General features: G+C 31.3%; 1 long non-coding RNA gene across 1 annotated transcript in view; it reads right to left on the bottom strand.

The window, feature by feature from the left end:
• Positions 1-2,765: 2,765 nt before the first annotated feature.
• Positions 2,766-23,745, bottom strand: part of LOC139482326 (uncharacterized) — a 55,675-nt gene continuing 34,695 nt past the window's right edge. The window contains exons 3-4 of the long non-coding RNA XR_011654836.1: positions 7,596-7,727; positions 2,766-6,635 (exon numbers count right to left, since the gene is read on the bottom strand). This is a non-coding gene — a long non-coding RNA (uncharacterized lncRNA). The remainder of the gene's footprint in view (positions 6,636-7,595; positions 7,728-23,745) is intronic.

Raw genomic sequence — 23,745 nt, 5'->3', positions numbered from 1 at the left:
TAGAATATTATACCCTGTTTTTCGCTATTAACAAAATAACCGTATGGTATCCTACATGCTTTCATTTTTACATTGAAAAGCATTGTAGTTTATTTCTTTTAGAAAAATTTTCAAGAACACACGAAGTTTTTATATGGTTGATACACTAGTCTATTGTTAAAGACCATAAGACAACCGTATTCTGCTTTTAAATTTGGTCGACCCATGGCAAAAATACTTGCCGTAAATTTCAAATGATGTTTAAATAAAATTAAAAAAAAGTGTCTTAACATAACCATCTATGCTGAAACTACAGGTAACAGCAAATATGTCTTGTTTTTAAAGATATCTTATAGGGTCACACGAGAAAAGAAGTTATATATTGTGGCTACCACAAATAAACATATATGTGGTCATCTGTGACTCAGGTTTGATAAGACGTTCAACTTAATCATGGTGATCCGTTAACATTTTGAAGTGATGATTTCAGCCTTACTATAAACAACACTTTGTCTTTCTTTTCAAAACCATGCCGATTGTTTCTGAAACGTTGTAAATATTAAAACTTTTTTTGTCTTATTTAATTCTTAAAAGCTGTCTTTGTTCAAGCATGAATTCAATACTTCCGTCTGTTTACCTTTGTGGTTGACATAAATATTCCCTTTCGTGAATGATTTAAGTGTAAACTTTGTTGTAAATTTTAAGTTTTTAGAAGACAAACCATATACTGATTTTTGCATAAAAAAAGCCAATAATGTTTGAATAGATAAAGGCAACAGTAAACCCTGTTCGAAAGTTATAAATCGAGTGAGATAAAAACAAATCCGGGTTATAAACTAAAACCTAGAGAAATACATACTCTATAAGAGGGGAAAAAGAAACAACAGAAACACGTGCACCGAAAAACCTAACGACAATGTAACATACACAGATAAAAACTATATAATAACAACTGCCATTTTCCTGACTTGGTACAGGATATTTTAAGATCAAAATGATGGGTTGGACTTGGTTTTTAGGTTAGCCAAACCTCGTGCTTTTATGGCAATGTTAAATATAATATATTGGTCTCGAAGAAATGATAAAACATTAGGAACCTCGACTTGTCTTCTTGAAATTGATAGAAATCGTTTGTTCATTATTTGTTTTAGATTTCGAATATGCATGAACTGCATGAACAAACACGTTTGGTCCATTCTCAGGTATTCAGTTTCGGTTCATCTGGGACAATATCCCTAATGTGCCTCCAATTGAGGAACACAAAAGTTGTGTGTAAGCAAACAATTTCTGTGTAGCGGTAATTGACATGTTTCAATTTTTGGTTAAAACTCTTGATTACAATGGGTTTTGATGTAGGCATATGCAGTGACAGATGCATTTATATTTTTGAAATAATGAGGTTTCGTATTGCAAGAAGAACATAATATTTCAAAATGTTTTATATTGAATGAACGAACAACTATGAACATATTTCGCTTTATTAACTCATAAGTATACGATTGACGACTTCACACTTAAATCTATGACAAACGGGACGATTTCAACTTCCCTATTACTAGTATCAATTTCTAATTTCTCAGCAGTAACATACCCTGGCCCTTCGTATGGTGTTTACATATATCAGTTGATACATTGTGTTCGTGGTTAACTTCCTGATAAACGAACACTTGTATCATTTTTCGTCCCATTTTTCTCAGGAACTACAATACAAGGATTTCAGACATTTGTTTTCAGGGTTTATATAAGTCAGCTATACCGTGTGATGAGTTTTCAGATTCATCACTCAAATTCCTGTTTACCGAAATGTTTAGGCGGGAGTATCATCAATACGCAGTAGCTCACAGTTTTCTTGTTATGATATTAAAATGAGCTGGAAATATGACAGAAATTGTCCATTGACTCCTACAAGAGTCTTGCTTAGTTCTTGTCCCCTAAATTAAAATTTGACAACATTTTGTGAAAGTTATCATGGAAGGTCGTCAATAAGTTGGTTATTAATGAAAATATGACGTGCCAAATGCATTTTAGATTTTTTTTCGATCCAGGAACATTTTCACTGTTACGCTTAACAATAATGTTGTTATACGTTTAGAAATATCAAGGGATTGATGAAAATAAAAGCTTAACTCATCAGAAGTTATCTTCCAATGGACAATAATCGGGTCTATTTGCCAGGTAAGCGATTGAAGGCCTAAGTTATTTGTTGCTGTATTTTTGTTTGTTGCTTTTCAATGTTTGTTGATTTGAATTTTGAATTGCTAATATTGTGATTCAAATACCACTTGCTTACGATGTTGTTTTTCTTTCATAAACAACATCCACTACTCCATTTGGTTTTTGGTGTCTCATTGCCGTTCATATAGAATTTTCATCAAAAAAATAATCGAAATGCTGCTTTAAATTAGAAAGAGCTTAGTGATGATATAGGTTACATTGTAGCATTACAATAGGTGAACTGAGTACATTGAGAAGTAACGCCAGGTATCTTGTGATGTTGAAATACATAAATTTGTACGGCTGATAAATATGATATAAAGTTCAGAATTAAAGCAACAAAGAGGGCATGGCAAACCATTTTTCACAAACCTATTGAATTGGAAAACCACACATTATCAAGTAAGACAACACACGCAACAATTGATATGTATCGGCATAAAATGTCAGGAAATAAAAAAGATCACGTGACACATATCAAGTTTTCAAAGTTACAGAGAAATATCAAGAAATTGTAATGGAATGGAATAAAAAAGCAATAAAAAGTTGCATTAAAATACGTTTTTATTTATGTCGTTAAGAAGAAATAATTAAGTCCTTTCAATTTGATTACAAAATCAATTATTCTCAGATATCACAGTACACATAAATATCAGCATTCTCTCTACAAAATGTTGATAAAATGAATGATTAAGTATTATGACTGAAAAAATATATATATTACTAAAACTATTTCAACAGATATTCATGGAATAAAAAAAAGGAGGGGAGTGGTTGTGATTCTTAATAATAATTAAACTAAAACCCCTATTTTGAGCAAACCTTTTGCATACATGAGAAGATTTATAACTAACACTCATAATTGATACTAATATAAGTTGTTAGTCTCCAAAAGGTTTAAGCTTACAGACAACTAACAAATCCTTCATAAAAATGTTGGTAAAATTTATCAAAGAACAAACTCTGACCCGCAAATGTTTGTTGCAGAATACCCGTATCGAAGTATATTTTCGGTTGAAATTTATAGATCTCTATTTTTTTTAATTGTTGTAGATTTCAAATGGTTGTAAGGTAGAAGTGACCTCTTGTGTACGTAAAGTGAAGAGTTTAAATTGAAATAGTGCCTAAAGGACCATTTAATATACTGAAAAACATATTTATTTTGTATTGATATCTATACAAAAATGTCCTTTGACAATTATGGAGCAGATTGTGTGGATTATTTCTATATGTGAAAAAATGTAAATAATATAAGGCTTTTAAAATTAAAATTAAAAATCTAGAATTTAAAACAAAATTAAAAGGCCCTTTGTTGTATCAAAACAACTATGTTTGATAATATAACAACAATATTCATTCTGATAATAACAAAACATTGCATAACAACAAAATTATAATTAATACTTACACTTATAACCAATAAACTTTATAATGCTTGTAGTACAGTAACAAGTCTTTTTTTTTACAAATTTAAGATATACCATGTACAGATAAAAGTTTATGGTATTCTTTAAAATCATATATTACATTAACAGTGAAAACTAGATTTATATATGCATGACAGAATTAATCTTAGAACTTAAAAAGAAAGTGCAATATAAATAAATACGTGAGGCAATATAAAAAATTAATAATATACATTGTAATCGCAGATTCATAAAATAAGATTCATTGATAAAAGTTTGCACAATTATAGACTAGCAAATTGGTAAAATATGTTTGTATTTTTCCGCAATTAGATTGATTAAAATGAAATGTAGTGTCTTTAAAACTTTCAAGATTAGACATAATGACTGTTGTGAGAAGTAAAATTACAAAAAAAACTGAACTCCGAGTAAAACTCAAATCCCCAATCATATGGCAAAATCAAATAGTCGTATTCGTTCACCAAAGCGTCAATAAAGAATCGATATTGTTTAGTAAATAAACAATGTGTACATTATAATAATACTTAACTTTCTCTGTCGATAGTCCGTACATTATACTTAACTCTATCTGTGATTCACTCATACAGTAGCAGTCACTAAGATCAAAAGGAAATTTCGTAAAATAGCGATAATATACGTTATGCAAAATTCTTCAATAATCGTTGGTATTTTTGTTGGATAATTTGTTTAAGGATTTTTTTTCTTTCTTTATTACAACCCACCTACCATAGCACGGGGTTTAATTGCACGAAAAGATTATTATGTCATATTCGGAGCTACTGCCTCTGATATACCAAATGATTATATTTCTCATTCTCCATATGCGATGTATTGTTCAACATACAATGTAGTTCCAATAAAAACAAAGAGGGGGGCGCAATGGTAGATTATAACACTTAGAAAACATATCAACCTTGCTCGTTTTATCGTGGGATCACCTACTCGAACATCAGTCACTAAAGGCAGTATGATAATACTATAACCTTTAAATTATAGATTGAAAAACAATCAAACCTTAAGTATAATTATATTGGAGATTGTGGAAAGAATATAGTGTTCTAAATATAGATTTTAAAACAGATACTGCACTTGTTAATATAATCAGATCTAAGGCAAAGCCCTAAGAATAGATACCGCAGGTCTAACAAAAACAAGATTCATAACTTCAGAAGTCAAACATAATGTCTTCAACAATGTTTACAATAAGCCAAGCTCTGACTCTAGAACTTTTATATTGTATGAAAGGATTAAACAACAGATAGACTAAACAGATATTATAGAAAATGTGCCATCTTTACCAAATTACCAACATAATTGGAAAATATTTATATATAACAAAACACAACCACATTGTAAGGGACGACCATTTGATTTCTTGGGTGGAGGTGCAGAATTTTTGTGTTTGCCATTTTCACCTGTTGCTGGTATGGCTTATCTATTTCGCCGTACGAAATTTTATTTCCATTCTCGTTAACAAATATGTCCTGTTATTTTACTGGACAGAATATTCTTTGACATTTTGTATTTTGCAAAATATTTTTCTTTTATTATCGATTCAAGCAAGAATATTCATTCCAAAATCCTCGTGTACCCCCTTTCTCCTCCTTAAGAAAATTAAAGGGACTATGAAACCCAGCTGGATCTTCCAAAACGGCATGAAAACACTATTATTAAGAAAAGAAATCATGGACATTATAAATTTTAATATTTTCAAAAGAATCATTTTGTTCAATATCAATTAAATTGTCGTTTTCTTTTTTGAGGGGTTCGTGGTAATGATAATTCCTTCTAAAGATTTAATAGAATCTCTATTAGGAAATTATCTGGCAACTTCAGGAAATCTTTAATTGATTTGTATTTGAATTCTTATTTTTGCAAAAAGGATTTTATGCTAATATATCACCTATGACAACGATAATATTTGAAGCATAACGTTGTTAGTATATTTATATAAAGTAGGAAGCTAAAGAATTATAAGTTTAACCACATTCATTTTAACAATAAAATATCTAACCGGTAGCTTAAATATGTATATAAACTAAAACTTCACGAATGTGTTGTCGGAGAGTAGATTAAAAAAAAATGCATTTTATACTTAATTTAATTAGTTGATCTCTTGACAGATTTACTTAAATTTGTTAAAAATTAGTGTTACACCATTATACAGTTTATCTACTTATATTCAATATTTTTCTTGTAACATTGTATGAAGAATAATCGGAGAGAAAATATCATGAAATACATGAAAATATCAGTGAATCATAACAGTGCAATTTTATAATAATGTGTCATTCTAAGATAACTTTAACTGAAGTACTCATAACTTATATCAATATCAAAACAGATTTAAGCGTCGAATTAAGAGGTATTTCATAAACATTTGTTTCCCAAATAGCTGATTTATTCTTGCATTTGTTGGATTATCCAATACAAGTTAGTTACATAGACTCTCGGATTTTAAGTAGTTATATCACATGCGATTTTACAAAAGTAATTGTCAAAAGTACGGTCGAATAATTTTTTATACACACTTGAAGAAACATGTGTAAAGTTAGTCTATTGTATGTCTTACTCCGATCCTGTCAGTCAAAACTATTAAATGAAATCATACGTCACTAAATTAAAGCAAGTTGTACACTCCAATCAATAACGAGATGCCATTAATTTGTTTTTAAAAACATATATAGAAGGAATGCTTTTTAGATGCTTAAAAATATGCCAATGTTCTATAAAACTCTAAAAATGTTCTTCGATATCTGATCTGAAGTTAGATCTTAACAACATTCACTGTCAGTAGCCAAGAATTGGGACATTTTAAGAATAAAAAGTTCTTCCTTTAAAGTTTAAAATCCAGGTCTTTTGAACTATCAGATATATTTTTACTGTAATCTGCACGTCGTTTGGATTTTGCTTCCATGTTTCGATTGATTTCATGTTGATTTAAACAGTTGAGCATTTATGAAATGATGAAGCCAATTATTGTTTCGAATTCTTTTTTCTGTATACAACCATCATCTGAAAGAGAAATCCGACAATGACACATATTACCAATCGCTGTCGTTGTTATAGAATGCTTGTACGAAATCAGAACGATTTCGAATCCCGTACTTTATGAAAGAATGAATGTGTATGGAAATCTACTGAAAATTAAAGTATATTGATAAGAACACCATACAATTAAAATAATTTAAATACTTGTACTGAATCAAATAGATGCATTATGTGCCTGTTCCAAGTCGGGAGCCTGTTATTGAGTGATTGCTGTTTGTTGCTGTATATCATATCTAATTTTGTCTATTATTTAGTATATAAATAATACCGTTCGTTATCTCGTGTTAATTGTTTTACATTAATTTTGTTATTCCGGTTCTTTGCAGTTTACTAATCTACTGTGAACATTATTTATCAATGTCACAGCCTGGTAAACCTCGGCAACAAACTCGAAAGTTAGTAAGCTTGCGATCAACAATCAATCAGTGAAATATCATTTGTCGGAAACACATTATAAATTTGTAATAAACGCAAAAAAAAAAACCGTGCATACAGGACTTATTTGAATATTTGCATAATTTTGACAACATTCAAATTACAAGAAAACCTTTAATAGTAATACGACATCGATTTTATGTATTAATTAACTTCGCAGATAGATAAATATTACTGAGATAATAACAGTCTTTGCTCCCTTTACATGCATGAAATATTCATTAAACAGATAAATTTGAAATCAGATGTGTTAACATATTGGTGTATGATCTTTGTCTAATTGTAATAAAATTGCACTTGTAATATTTTGTACAGTTTTATTAGTGTTTAATAACCTTTCCATGACATATACAAATATATAAAATCCAAGATGTACATGTACCTTGACCAATGGGTTTATATAAAATTACTGACGTTAAAATAAGCAAGAATAAGACACAAAATGCAGTAGTTCATATATTTACTGATGATATACATTAAGATACTTACCATTTCTGTCAAACATTTGAAATAACCTATCTATAAAATTATCTGGTCTGTATCTATAGTAACCATGATGTTTCCGTAATGTTTGTTGTAGCGTATCGTAATTTCGTTTCTTTAATTTTCCTAGCATTGATCCTGAAAAAAAGAACTAGAACGTTTGACTAACAAACTATGGGCATTACTATGTAGTAGCATGACACTGAAACATAACACAGGAGTTATTCAATAAAACATCCTTTCATGTTGGTGTAATAGGCTTTTTTTCTTTCTTTTGTTTCAACAGAATGTTGTACTGGTTGACTTTTAATTTCTGACATATAGTTTCATTAGCTACGCCACTGTCAAGCTTGCAAACAAATAATTTATCTTAAGCGGCAAATAATCAACAGAAAAAGGTAAAAGTTGTTTTAAGGAGAAAATGACTCTTTAAGAGAAAAGTGATTTTAAGTAACTGTTCGTTCTAGACAACTGACTTGTGTAATTACAACCGGTTCAACAATATCCGGTCGCCATTCAAACAGTACATTAAGTCTGTGTCAAATATCATTAAATTTGTATTGAAATCAAACAGGTGACCGAGGAGTAGAAAATTATCATTTTATTTCATAGGGAAGTAAATACCGAATTCAATTGACTTTAGAAAAAATCAATCGTGAAAAGAAATATTGGCAAATTGAAAAACAATGGCCGAACGTCCGGCCTGACGCTGTGACAGAAATATACATTAAAAGGTCTGCATGTATCTGTTCAGCATTTGCTGATGACAATAAAATCATATTAATTCATACTGAGAGGACATTACCTTTATTGTCCCATTTCAAGCGACTAACGTCATATGTTTCAAGTCCATTTATAAATCAACATAAAAATAAGCTATATTCAAACTTAAATGAAATGAATAGATACTAATAATGTTTATATAATCTGTTTATTCTATTTCGACTCTTCAAATTTCAAGAGTCTATCCTAAATTGCGGTTAATAATATGGCCATTCAAATACTCGATTCCAATCATCACTGATAAACAATTGTCCAAATCAGGATTTGGTATACACATTTTTGCACCTTATGTTTGCGTATTACCATATTTTCCGCAAGTTTACTGTTTTCTGTTTGGTATAAGATTAATAATTAAGATCCATTTTGTTACATCTGGTTATCTGTCTATTTGGAAATCCCCATGGCAGTCGGCAGTCTTGAGGAGTATTGTTGAAACTCTCAGATATATCGTTATGCACAATATTAACTAAATCTTTCTTTTTTATATTGGACAAAATAACTTCTTCTTAACAAATCTTAAATTGTTTGAATATAGGTTTCACTTCTGTGATATTTTCCGGTGCTTAGATAAAATCATATTCTAGTGAAAGACAATGAAGATAGTGGGAGTTATCATAATTGCAATAAACTTGACGGTTCTGAGAGAACTGTGTATGGTTCAGTGTTTAGAAGATGTTATTAAGTTCTGAGGGTGTGTAATATTTTGGCATCAGTTATATATTTGACTCTCATAATAGACTGACACTCCTACAGACTCGGATCAAAGGAAATCATTTCGTATGTCAAATCATAGACTATTACTTTCTGTCACTTTTAATCCATCACATCAGAAACGAAACATTTACTATGTTCCTGACAACGAATTTCAATTTAAATGCAATTATTAGAGGAAATATCCTATATTATAATTGCTATTAATAGCTTATCGTGACAGCAGACGGGAATTAGTAGATACAAGTTGGTAAGAATTGAAAATCAACCGCTTAGTTTTCTTACTTAATATAAGTAATTAATCTATCGTGAATAGATCTTCTATCGTCTGTTAGCTCTTCCTTGCATGTCCATCTAAGAATGAATAACAAAAACTAACAGCTGTATAAATATGTTATTTACTATTATTATACTTCACGTTAAAATGCCATATTTTGATTGGCTAATACGAGGGTGTCATTTTACTCTATCACATAGCTGAGAGGGTGACAATTTTTTTGAATGTTACCCTCTCGTCTAAACCAATCAAAAATCGACAATTTAAAGGACAATGGATTGAATTTACATCAAGTAGATGAATACAAAGTCAATGCTTAAGTTTACGTTCTGGATCAAATTTTATTATTTAACTGTCAAAATGAAAAAAAATAAACCATCTTGTTGTTTATTTCTAACACTCGTAACGTTGTTATGTACTTGACGTCATAGAAAATCCTTTTGAAATAAAATTAATCTGTAAAAGACAAAAATGGTAGGACGTTCAGTATAATAAATTAAATAACACATAGCTGAGAGGGTGATAGAGCAGATTGGTACCCCTTGAAAAAGCATTGTCAACCTTGGCTTCGCCGCGGTTGACAATGTTTTCTCGGGGTACCAATCTGCTCTATCACCCTCTCAGCTATGTGTTATTTATATAATCTTAACGAGGCCGGGATAAAGTACCGGTACTTGATGTTTTTAAACTAACAAATGTACAGATTTCAATAAAATATGATAAAAAAAAAATTTAAAAAAATGAATAAATATGACAGGGACACACTTGTCTTTCGTGGAATACTCCGTGAATTTAATGTGTTTAAGATTACATAAGGGGCGCCTGTTGGAGTAATGATGACGAGACAATTGGTAGTTATAGACATTTGCGGAAACTGTCACCTACGATTAGGAATACAATTACACTTACAGGTAGCATTTAAATCTTGGGCTTTCTCAAAGTGTAAAAATAAACCGTCGATCCAAAACAATGTAACGATAGTGATGTTTTTTCTGTAGTTGAACAATGATTTTTATGCCCCACCTACGAAGGGCATTATGTTTTCTGGTCTGTGGCTCCGTTCGTCAGTTTTTGGTCAAGGTAGTTTATGATGAAGCTGAAGTCCAATCAACTTGACACTTAGTACACTTGTTGCTTATGATATGATCTTTCTAATTTTAAAGCCAAATTAGACTTTTGACCCCGATTTCACGGTTCACATAGAAAATGAAAGTTGGAGTTTCAGGTTAAAGTTTTTGGTCAAGGTAGTTTGTGATGAAATTGAAATCCAATCAACTTAAAACTTAGTACATATGTTCTCTATAGTACAATCTTTCTAATTTTAATGCCAAATTAGATTATTACCCAATTTCACGGTCCATGGAACATGGAAAAGGATAGTGCGAGTGGGGCATCCGTGTACTTTGGACACATTCTTGTTTTCTTATATATTTGCAGCAATGTGTTAGCATGAGTGTATACGGTGTTATCCAGGTTGAAAATACTGTTCGAAGTATGACAGAATGAACTAACAATTAACATGAGACACACAAAATATCGCAATTATCGTTGCAGTAGCTAGATTGAGACAATTGCTGAAAAAAAAGTCAGCAACACTTTGTGTTATGAAAGGTGCAATCAACCATGGAGCATGTTAGCATCATCCATGTGTATGCTAAGACATATAGTTTATATCTTTTAATTTGGTTTAAAGAGAATGAGGAAATACAGCGGAAGGGTATTTTTGGGCTATTTATTCTTCATAAAATTTCACTTGCCGTTTGGTATTAATTTTGATATATTTTATTTTTGCTGAATAGGACAAATACTTTTGTCTACGTTTTTGGTTTCAATAGACAAAACAAAATCACAATTATTCGAGAACCCCCCCCCCCCCCCCCCCAAAAAAAAAAAACCGAAAACAAACAAACCCAAAAAAACAGTTATCAACGAACTGTCGGAAATATATTTTATACTGTTCGCCAGACTCAATTGATATGTAAGAATAGGTGTACTCAAGTAGTTAAAACTGCTATCTATGTTTTCAACAGCAACAAACAAAAAATGACAAACGAGTTCAAAGTTGTTTTTCTTTTATGCGATTATTATAATAAAGATCTTGGGAATCATTCAGTATGGACGGGTTTTATTACGCGTTGTCGATAATTATTCCCATGAAAATGGGTGGGACTGGTATGCTCGAAACATGAGCTTAATCCCTGTTCCGAGACTGGTACTATTTTCATGGAATTGTAATATAGAGTACACTGGCGACGCTGGGGTCGATCCAGCCATTTTCAAAAGTTAGGGGATTCTAACCTAAGATAAAAGGTGAAAAAGTCAGACCATATGTCCCTATTCAAAAGCATTGATCGGCACGAAAAGGGGCGTTCCAACCCCCGGAACAGCCTGTGATCTCTCATTGCGACGTTCTTCAATTCAACACAAAGTTTATACGCAAATCTGTTCAATTGATTGTTAGGGATAAAAATGCAAAAGTGTAGCAGGCAAGAATAAATTGTTAAAATAATCACAATCTATTTAAGTCAGCAAGGCAACAGTTGCGGATACAAAGTTATAATCATGCATAACAAAAACGACACCAACATTACTATTTTAAATGACACAGTTTGTAGAGTATCCTCTGAACAATAGTTTTGCTGGTTTTCGTATACTAACCATTCATTAAAAGTACCCTGTTTCGCGGGAAAAGTCTATTGCTCCTGTTGATAATATATATATTATGTAACTTGCAAAACCCAGAATGTTGTATACCTCCTTCAGTGTCAATATGGCATGCAGTATGTTGGCGAGACAGAGCAGCCATTCAAAAAACGCATGAATGGTCATCGAAGTGACTACACTTGCAAGCCCGACCTACCCGTAAGTCGTCATTTGAGATCACCTGGGCACGCCCAAGCTGATCTCAAAAACCTTACCATCACAATCATAAACCTCAACGAGGGTTGGTCGAAGGTCGACAGAGTCGCTAGGGAAAGATTTTGGATAAGAAAGTTAAGGACAGTTTCCCCAGAGGGCATAAATGAAAAAAACATAGAATGAGTCACTCATTTTCCTGTCATCACTTGTTTCCAGTAACTCCAACTTCCGTACTGGCTTTACAGTTTGAAGATTTTTTTTAATTACCAGTTTAAATTACAGGGCTCCATTCATTTGGGATGGATGTATAAGTACGTAGCCACGTTCAATTATTTTACCTTATTAGATAAAACTTATTTTTCTAATCATTGTTAAACTGCTATTCGTTTGGGAGGCTTAAATATGTAGCTTCTGTTGCAATTGCCCTACCGTTGTCAAATTTGAAATATCATACCAACTTGGATCGGTTAGGGCATTTTTGATTTTTTTTGTATGAGGACTGCCCTCCATGCAGTTATCACATCTAAGCTGTCAGAACCTTTGGAAATTTAGAGTTGTGTCAGTTCACATCGTAAATAACTATTTTCAATTGGCATATCCATGTAATTTTTGCCCCGTGTTTGGAAATTTTAAAATTGTACCAGCGTCTGTTGTGTCCGCTTAAATTGTATAAACGTTCAAGATTTTGATAGTGTCTCAATTTGAATATATTGACATGATTCATTTTACATCGTGTTATTATTGAAGAAGGATATCTGTTATCCGAAATATCTAATATTTGTTCATTTTGTAGTTATTTAATGGTGATGTTGTACCCTTTTTGACTTGTTATATATTATATTTTGTAGTGTACAGAATCATATTACATGATCCATCGCCCTGTAAGGTTAATCGTTGACTATTTATTCAGTCATTTTATATATATATCATACATCTATCTACACCTTCGGTCCTTATAAATCCTTGTCCTTAAATATGCGGCTTTGTGCGGTCCTGATGGTAAATCCAGAAAAGCGCATCGGACACATGCAACTTTAACATGTTGAAGACACCAATTGCTATTTTGAATCAATATTTTTTGTTTGTTTTTGAATTTTGAGATGACCCCTTGTTTTAGTCACCTGTAATCGTAAGTCTAAAGTGTAATCCTAGGTATAGACCTAGTTTCCGCAAATGTCTAATTGTCTCAGATGACATGTTTAGGCAACAATTTGACGTCGTTATTAAAACATTTAAGAAAGTACATAAAGGGTTATTAATAATTGACACTTTTCAGAATATCATACAAAAGAGATAGTATTTCACAATTTATGTCTCTCTATACCTGATTCGTGAATAACAATCAATTAGAAAAACTAGATTATATTTCATACTAAAATTAATGGCATGATTCTGTGAAAAAAAAATCAGTAAAACACAAAGCTTCAAATAAATTTACTCATTTAGTTCATAATTCGGTCGTTTAGACTTTTTGTGATTTTACATCTGGATATATTTGTTTTTCTTCCATCACATTTGATTCTGAAATATGGCTTTTGTTTCGTAGTATGTCGATTAGATCTTTTATAACTTACCAATTTAATCAAACACTTTTCCATATAGGAGTTAAAGTTAAATACTCAGGATAATTTTCTATATTTGTCACTTGTAATAAGAGTTGTTTTCCTTTTCGTGTTAAAAATGAGTAGTATTTCGAGTAATTGATAAATATCAAATCAAATAAAACTAGAAGATTTTGATATGAGGTTTTTGGTCAGTAAGCAAGAAATTGAGGTCAATGTACATGTATTTTCTAACTACTGAATTGATCTGGTTATCGCAACTCCTCACCAATTTCATGTAAACCCTAGACTTTCATATGAACCAAAAGTTACATTTTGTAAACCGGAAATACCAAAAGGTCTTCTTTATTACAAGCTAAAGTATAAGGAAACCATATATTTTTCTAATCGGTGTAATCTAAAAGCTATCATATGACACCGGAAATGGCAATTTGTATATCGTAGGTAGTCAATTACAACCCTTGTTTTAGGTTAAAAGATATAGATAAGAAGATGTGGCACGAATGCCAATAAGAGAACTCTGCACAAGAGACCAAATGACATAGAAGGTCGACGTTCGGCCAGTAATCTATATCAAAATTTATCTTTTTCGAATCAGAATTAAAAATAATCATACGCCACCAGCAAAGGAAAATACATAGTACACATATATGTTTTGAAAAAATAAGATTTCAGATGACTCCCCATAACTGAATGTTTTAAACAGGAATTAGCTGATCATATTTTTATTACCGTAAAATTTAGGACGTGAAATACCGGTTTTTTTTTCAACATGTGATAACATAATAGCGCAGAAATCACTTCATATATGTGATTCGTGTAAAATCATCGAACCTTTAAAGAAACTTTTAAGTAAAGGTTATCTTACTAATATTGTAATAATATCTTTGATTATAGTTTACTATAGTTTGGCAAATGTCGATTTTGTCATCAGAAAATTAAAACATAACTAAATTAACTTTAGTAGAAACGGGGTTTATTTTTCTATAACGAGATTACTCTATCTATGTATAACATTGTACTTATTTATTAAAAGGTTAACTCCTAACTATCCTACTAAATGTTGATACTTTTAGTTTTGGCATTACACAAGTTGTCTGCTTTGACTGTTCATGACGATAACATACTAAATACCTGGGATGTGTTTTAGTTGATATTAGACTCTGATGCATGATTTTTTTTATAATTAATTGTGTTAGCTTCCAGTAGTTGCGAGAACTCTCAAATCGTCGTTTCGTATTAACTCGACCTGTTGACACAATTTGTAATGCTTTTATGTTAATTAACGTTTACATATTTAGCTTTAATTCTCGTTTCTCTATTTTTAATATATACCAGTTTTGATAAGTGTTTGGCATGATTTCCTCTTCTGTTCTCGTACTATGAACAACAAAACTATCTATTTTGTAAAAACAATATTCTGTATTTCATTACTGTATACGTTATTATATTTGGCGGCATGTTGTCCAATGTTATGGTTGTGTTTCTGGTATCGTTTAACATCTGACCCTTATATTTTTGATTTTGTATATACATTGTGTCATAGATCAGATTCATTTGTTCAGGAATGTTCATCGACGTTTGTGTTAATATGTCTTTTGATTGAGTTACGCTCTTTCAATTGATATTTTAAAGTGTGCCTTTCTATGTTGTGATGTTACACTATTATTTTAGGTAAAGGTTAAGGGAGGTACCTATTAAAATTTTAAAACCGCTGCATTTGTTTGCACCTGTTCTAAGTGGATGTGGTTCATAAGTGTTTCTCGGGATTTTTCTTATATAGATTAAACCGTCGTGTTCCTATTTCATTGGTTAAACACTAGTCATTTCCGGGGCCCTTTACAGCTTACTGTTCGGTGTGAACCAAGGCTCCGTGTTGAAGACCTTATTTTGACCTATAATAATTAACTTTTACAAATGTAGTGCCAATGAGACAGCTCTTCATCATGGAGAGCTGTCTCATTGGCACTCATACCACATATCCATATATTTATTTACAGTATTTTGCTACAAGCAAAGGCTTAGTTATAAAACAACATCGACTAGTTTTAATGCTTGTGTTTCGTTAGTGAATTGGTTGACCATTTCAATATTTAAATATGATGACTTGTTTTTAGAAATTTCAGTCAGTCTTTATTGTTCCTTCAGTTGGTTGAAAAGATGGCGTAAAAGAACAAAAAGAGAGAAAAAAAATTAAGAAATCTTGTTAGACAATTTTTTATCATGCAAAGTAAAAAACAATCAATTTTTCAATTCTCTTTCTAATTGAATACTAAAACAGAACATTATTCTCTTTTCAGACTTCTAGGCGACTGAATGGATTTAAAAATTAAGATTGTATAGGTCTATTGATGGCTATTATTTTACATGTTTTAATACTGTTTTGATATTTGCGCCAATTTACAATGTTTTGTGAGTTGTATGGCCTTGTTAGAGACCAAGGACTGACATTAGAAGACCTGTAAAAAAAATCTTATTATCATATTAATACGGTTATCCCATTTCTTTTCTGTTCTGGTAATTATTGTGTGAGTTGTTTATTCCCATTAATCAACTAGACACAAAAATGCTACATAGGAAATAACGTGTCAACACCAGCGACATATTAGGCATGAGGTAATAAAATTTTTACATATAAAAAAGAAGAGGTGGTATGATTACCAATGAGACAACTGTCCTCAAAAGACCAAAATGACACAGACATTTACAATAGTTTAACATTGAATTTTGATTTATGTGATATTGTCGAGCCTGCGACGTATGTCGCAGAAAGCTTGACAGAGGTATAATGATTTGGCGGCGGCGTTAGCTAACTTCTTAAAAGCTTTATAGTTTAGAAGGTGGAAGACCTAGATGATTCATACTTTATATATAGATGCCTCAGGATACGAAGTTTCTGTCTGTTACATGTCAATTGTCCTGGACTTCATTATCATGCTTTAGTGACTACTTGAAAAAAGATAAGATATTTTATGATAATTTAATTTTGGAAGTAACGCGTCTTCTGGTTGGATGACGATGTTATGTTTATCAGCTCATAGACATAATTTTGTCATGTGACCGTGACGTCATTAACGATTTTTTTCATGGTTTACTCCAGTTTAAAATGGAATTTAGAATTAAATTATAAGGAATGACTGTAATATTTTTTCTGTCTATGCAGAAATAACATCAAAAAATGTAGTGGACACTTTAAAATAACGCGCTACGCGGGTTATTCAGTGTGCACCACATTTTTGGTGTTATTTTTTCATAGACAGAAAAAATATTACAGTCATTCCTTAAATGTTAATTTTTGTCTTTGTATGAGTAATATATTTGGTATGTGCGTACCTTGAAAAGTCCTCATGCCCTTCAGACAGTATTCAGTTGTCCTAGACCTCATTTTATGGATAAGTGAACAAGATTAATTTTGGTGTTCAAGTCCATATCTCAGATACAATAAGTAGTAAGTTTATTATATTCGGTGCATGGAAGGACTGTAAGATGTACATGTCCAATTGGCAGGTTGCAGTTGACCTTGATCTCATTTCCATGGTTCAGTGGTTGTAGTTAAGTTTTGTGTTTTGGTCTGTTTTTCTTATACTGTATGTAATAGGTCTTTTATATTGGTGTATGGAATGATCGGAAGGAGAATATGTCTGGCAGGCAGATGTCATCTAACCTTGACCTCATTTATGGTTCAGTGGCTACTGTTAAGTTTATGAATTTTGGTCTTTTTTCTAATACTATATGCAATAGGTCAACTATTTTTAGTGTATGGAAATATTTTGTGATGTATATGTCAGTCTCGCGAGTTTTATTTGACTTTGACCTCATTTTCAGGTGCATTGCCCAGAGTTAAGTTTTGGGTTTTGGTCTGTTTTTCTTAAACTTTAAGCAATATGTCAACTATATGTGTTGTATGTGAGAATTGTAAGCTGTACATGTCTGCTTTGCATGGTTTATCTGACTTTGTCCTCATTTTCATGGTTCATTGATCAATGTTTAGTTTTTTTGCTTAAGTCTGTTTCTTAGAAACTATAAGCAATAAGTCAACTATTTTTAGTGTATTGCATGATTGTAAGGTGTACATGTATTTCTTGTTTGGTTTATAATACATTGACCTCATTTTCTTTGATCATGTTAAGTTATATGCTAGTTGTAGTAAAGCTTTATATTAACGACTATCAACATGATATCAATGATTAGTTAAAAAAAGGCGAGACATTTCAGCGTGTGCACTTTTGTGAAATATGTTGCGTTTGTTTATGTGGGGTATTGCTGGGGGTTTGAACTGTTGGTGGGGAGTTCACCAAGCAATTTAGCTTTAAAACACTTTCAATTGAATAAGGTCAAAGGACACACAGCGACTATTAGTGTTCACAACTGTATAAATATTCATATTTTGTTCTGTTTTGATTTATAAAAAAAATCTTTCATTTCTTACTTCATTGTTATGTCGATAACCTCAATCAGAATCAGTTTGTTCAAATTAACAGTTCGTGAACATTGCTCTTATATTTACGAGCTCTAAAACAATATGATTTTTAATATACGGAGAGAAGGCGCATATAATAATCATCATCTACGGGAGTAGACTCCTAGGTAGGAGTGTAAACTTCCCGGAACTTGTGTGCTATGTACATATGGACTTAATTTAAAAATAATATGACAAAGAAAAATCGTTAACAGTAACATATATACATTATGTACAGTGGCTTTGTAGTTTTAATAAGTTGTTGTGGATCCTTCAAGTGTTAGAGTGGATATGCCACTTTTGAAGGATTCCAGGATGTCAGACATACCTATTGCTTCAGGTAGTGAGTTCCAGTCCGAAATAGTGCGAGGATAAAATGAAAATTTATAGAAGTCTTTATTTGTTGATATTTGCCTAAATTTATGTTTCCCCCTAGTACGTCTATCAGATATTGTTAAATTGTCCTTAGGAACTTCAACTAACCCCCAATTTATTTTATACAGCATAGTTAATCTAGCTTTTTTCCTTCTTATTTCTAAATTTTCCCATTCCAAAGATTTAATTAAATTTGAAACTGCACCAGGTGATCTGTCTTTATAATCATTGAAGACAAACCTGGCTGCCTTACGCTGTACCTGCTCAACCTGAGTGATGTGTTGTTTTTTGTACGGATCCCAGACAGGGGAAGAGTATTCGACGACCGGACGGACAAAAGATGTGTAAGTAAGGTTTTTAACATTACGTGTGCAGTTTTTCAGGTTCCTACGAAGAAAACCTAAGGTTTTATTTGCCTTACAAGTAATATTGTTTATATGTGTTCCCCAATCAAGATCATGGCTTATAGTTACGCCTAAATATTTACTGTCTTTTACTGCTTCTAAAACATGATTGTGCAATATATAATCAAAAGAGGAAGGTTTACTTTTTTTAGAAATATGGATTACATAACACTTCTCAGGATTAAAATTCATTTGCCAGTCCTCTTCCCATTTTACTAAACTAGATAAATCTTTTTGAAGTAATTGTGCATCAGAACTATTATTTACATTTCTATACAATAAACAGTCATCTGCAAAAAGTCTTGCATTGCAAGTTACATGTTCGGGTAGGTCATTAATAAAGAGTAAAAATAATGTTGGGCCTAAAACTGTTCCCTGAGGCACACCAGAGTCAACAGCTAATTTTGAAGATTTAACACCATTTAATAGTACTTGCTGTTTCCTGTCAGCTAAAAAGTCATTTATCCAATTTAAATTTTGATTTCTAATACCATAAAATTCTAATTTCTGGGCTAATCTTTGATGGGGGACTTTATCAAAAGCTTTAGAAAAATCTAAAAGTATGACATCTATTTGGTTACCATATCCCAATGATTTTGCAAGATCTTGTATGCTGATGATAAGTTGGGTTTCACAAGACCTTTTACTTCTAAACCCATGTCGACTATCATTTAATATATTGTTAATTGTAAGATGTTTCCTTATGTTGCTTGTTAAAATGTGTTCTAGAATTTTGCAACATATTGCAGTTAATGAAACTGGTCTGTAATTAATAGCGTTATGCTTGTCACCTTTTTTTAAATATTGGTACAACATTAGCCTGCTTCCAATCATTTGGGATTTTACCAGTATCAATAGATTTTTAGAAAAAGAATGTCAAAAATGGAGACAATTCTTCTGCAAAATTATGTAAAAAATATGCTGTCAGATTATCAGGGCCAGTGGCTTTGTGTGGATTTAAGTGTTTAAGTAACTTTAATAAGCCATTTTTACTAATAAATATGTCTTGCATAGTGGGGTGGGGACTAGTACCTTTATTTGGCATAGAGGATGTATCTTCGGTAGTAAAAGCTTTTTTAAATTGTTCATTTAGGATGTTAGCTTGTGTATTCGGCTCACTATATAATAAACCATCCTTTCCTCTTAATGGTGACACTCCAGATGTTTCTGTTTTTTTGCTTTTTATAAATTGCCAGAAAGATTTAGGTTTTTCTTCTAACTGGCGGCTAATTATTTCTTGCATGTACGTGCTCTGGGCTCTTCTGATTTCTCTTTGAGCAGTAGCTTTTAACTTTTTATATTTATCTTTATGTTCTTGTTTACCAGCTTTTTTTTAGCTTTGTTGTAAGCTTTACGTTGTTTTTTTACATAAATGGTCTATATCCCTATTTGCCCAAGGGTTGGTGTACTTAGATTTGGTTATTTTGCTTGGTACATTATCATCTATTATTTTATTACTACCTTCTTTGAATTTATTCCATAATTGGTCAATATTTAATTTTTCATTAGCCTGAGATAAAAGTTCAGGTATAAAATGAGATGTTATGTCTTTTATCTTTTTAATATCAACCTTTTTCCATAGATAAATTTTATGTTGTGATGGTTTAGATCTTTGGGGCTTGCAGATTGCATCCACTAATACAATATCATGGTCAGATATACCTGGTATAGATTTTATTTTTGTTATCAATGCAGGTTGGTTTGTGCAGAAAAGGTCAAGGATATTATCTTTCCTAGTTGGAAAATCAACCATTTGTTCAATGCCTAAGTTGTTCAGCATATCTATAAATGCTTCATTCAGCTCCTTAGTATACATTGAGCCAGATATATTTTGCTCCGGCCATTTTATGTCTGGAAGGTTAAAGTCACCACCAAGTCAGAAGGTGGAATTTTTAAATTTTAACATAAGTTCATTAATTTCAATGATCATTTGTTTTAGATATTCAAATCATTTTTATTTGGTGGTCTATATGCAGAAATAATAATTAAGGATTTGGTATCAGTTACATTAATTTGGGCAGCAATAAGTTCTACATTTTTGCTTTTATATACTTCTTGGCAAATAATACCTTTTTTAATGGCGATTAATACACCTCCACCTTCTTTTCCGACCCGGTCGTTTCGGAATACATCTTCAAATAGTGTGTTTGGAAAAATTTCAGAAGATAATACATCTTTGTTTAGCCAAGTTTCATTACCAATAATAATATCTGGTTTAGATGACGTTAATAAATTTTCAATTTGAGGAACTTTATTCTTACAACTTCTAAAATTAATCTGAAGAACTCTTAATGAGTTTTGTCTATTAATATTTTTATTTTTTAATTGATTAATCACTGGTGGTTTTGGTGATGATGTAGCAACTGGGTCTCCAAAATTTTCATGACTATCATTTATATTGAAGCTTAAGGAAAAAGCTGAACTATCTGAAAGAACTGAATATGAGTTAGGGTTCAAAACAGAATTACCTGATGAGAGGTATGATTGAAAAATGGTTCTAGAGTGATTAGGAGTATCACATATCGGGCATATCCAAAGTGCTGATGAATTTCCAAACTTTTCATACATAGATGGACTTATATTTACACATCCAATATGACACCATATATCGCAATTATCACAAACAATAGCATCACTGCATAAAATAAAAAGCCTTAAGGACCTCACATAGGTTTGTAATAATGGGTGTGTTCTCATTTCGCCTTAACTGGAAATTCCAGGTAAAAAAGATAAAAAAAAATATACTAAGGCCAGATGGGAATTGAATTAAGGCGAAATGTGAATTTAGATAAAAATATTAAATAAACAAATTAAACCTCTGTGTTTTTATTGCAATTTAAATAACATGAAATTAGGGAATTGTTTCTCTTGAATTATTAATTTTAATTAAAGTGACAATTTTTATGATTTCAAAAGTTGTGAAATCAGGCAAAATCTAAAATAAAACATTTTTAAGTGGGAACGTTGCTTCTCTTGAAATATTGTTTGTTTCATATTTAAAGTTGAAACTTTTTTTATTTTATGCAGTTAGAAAAATTTAAATAATCTAGTTATCCTCAAAATTATCCTTTTACATTATGCAACACACAAAAAAGTTTAATAGAACAAAAAAAACATGTTTTCCAACAGACTTTTATAACAGAACTTTAATAATTAAAAAAAAATTGAATTAAAAAAAAACTGTGCTTACTGTATATCAAATTTGTAAGGATTCCGTTGAACCTGGTATCTCGCCTACTTTTGATGTTAATCAAAGCCTCAACAAAACTGAGAAAAAAATAATAAAGATATTCCTCTCTATACTAGCTTTTGATTGTCCAAGTTTTGTAAAAAAAACCAGGATAGTTTATGAATCTAATAATTGTTTTAAAAACTTTAACTGCAGACTATATGTATTGCATCTAGAAGAAAAGCTAAGTCCATTCATAAGTAAAATACGGAAATAAAGAACAAAATTTTAACAAAACTAGCTATGAGTAGAAATAAATAACTCATGACATCGCAATTGAAATATGTAAAGAAAAGGCTCGTCATAGCCTTAAGGACCTCACACTGGTTTGTAACAGATGTATCTTAACTCATAAAAACATTTGCAAACATTACTTGTTCATGACTTAATGTATTTATTCATGAGGCTTGGGATGTTTGAACGGAAATTTCTCAATTAGAATTGTTAAATTCAAAATATAATTGCTTCCAGCTTAATAATAGAACACTTAAAAATATTAATATCATCATCCAATCCATTTAGAAACGATGATTGTCTGCAGACTGATTAGTAAAGGATGAAACTTGTAACATATATTGCACTAAGAACACATAAGTTCATACCTTCCCTTTTGTGGCCTTCTTATAACTAACTATTGAGAGATCAGTAAGAGGGTTTAGGATTACCCCTAAAACGTAACTTTGCACTATATCTACATTGCTAGAAAATCTGGCTTTCAAATACATTTTGTTCATGTTTTTATCCGAAACTTTAATTAAGCAGTCAATGATTGGAGCGGTAATATATCTTTCTATAATGTCCACTTCATCATGGTTTGTCAACAAAATGTCATTGCCTCTAGTAGGCACACCATTCTAGAGTGATCTAATTCCCAATATTTTATCAGAAATCATCAGAATTATAGTTGTTTTATGTTTCTGAATAGGTTGTTTATGAATCGAGTTTTTAACACGCCCCCTCTTTAATATATAAGACTAGTTTGTTTATACACTTAAATCTACAATGCTGTTATAACACGTGCGAAAAACTGTTAACTTGCCTTTTATTAATGAAGCATAAACTACAGTTAGAAACACATGCACAATAAAAAAAATGTTGCCTTGAAAAGTTTTCACTTAATCGTAGAATTTCAATAAATAATTAACTTTATGTTATAATGTCTAATGCAGCCGATTTTAAAATACCTAACATAGCATTTATAAAAGGACTACTTGTACAGGATTAAAAATTTCGTTGACTTGAATACTTTCAAAGGTTAAACAACAACCGTTATCAATTTCTCATCTGTAAATATAGTGGTTCTCTTAAAAGAACTATTTATAATAAACAGGGGCCGTGTCAATGAAAGTATCCTAGGATATGTTCTTAGATATGTCTTAGAACATTATTTAGGATGGTCTTAGGACATGTCTGAGACATGTCTTAGGATGTAAAACAAAGCTATCTTAGGATAGTCCTAACTACGATGGTCCTAAGACCATCCTAACACATTTATTC

This window comes from Mytilus edulis, chromosome 7 (genome assembly GCF_963676685.1).
Source record: "Mytilus edulis chromosome 7, xbMytEdul2.2, whole genome shotgun sequence".
Lineage (NCBI taxonomy): Eukaryota > Metazoa > Mollusca > Bivalvia > Mytilida > Mytilidae > Mytilus > Mytilus edulis.
Note: the sequence above shows the minus strand (reverse complement) of the source record. Positions and strands in the feature narration are given on the sequence as shown.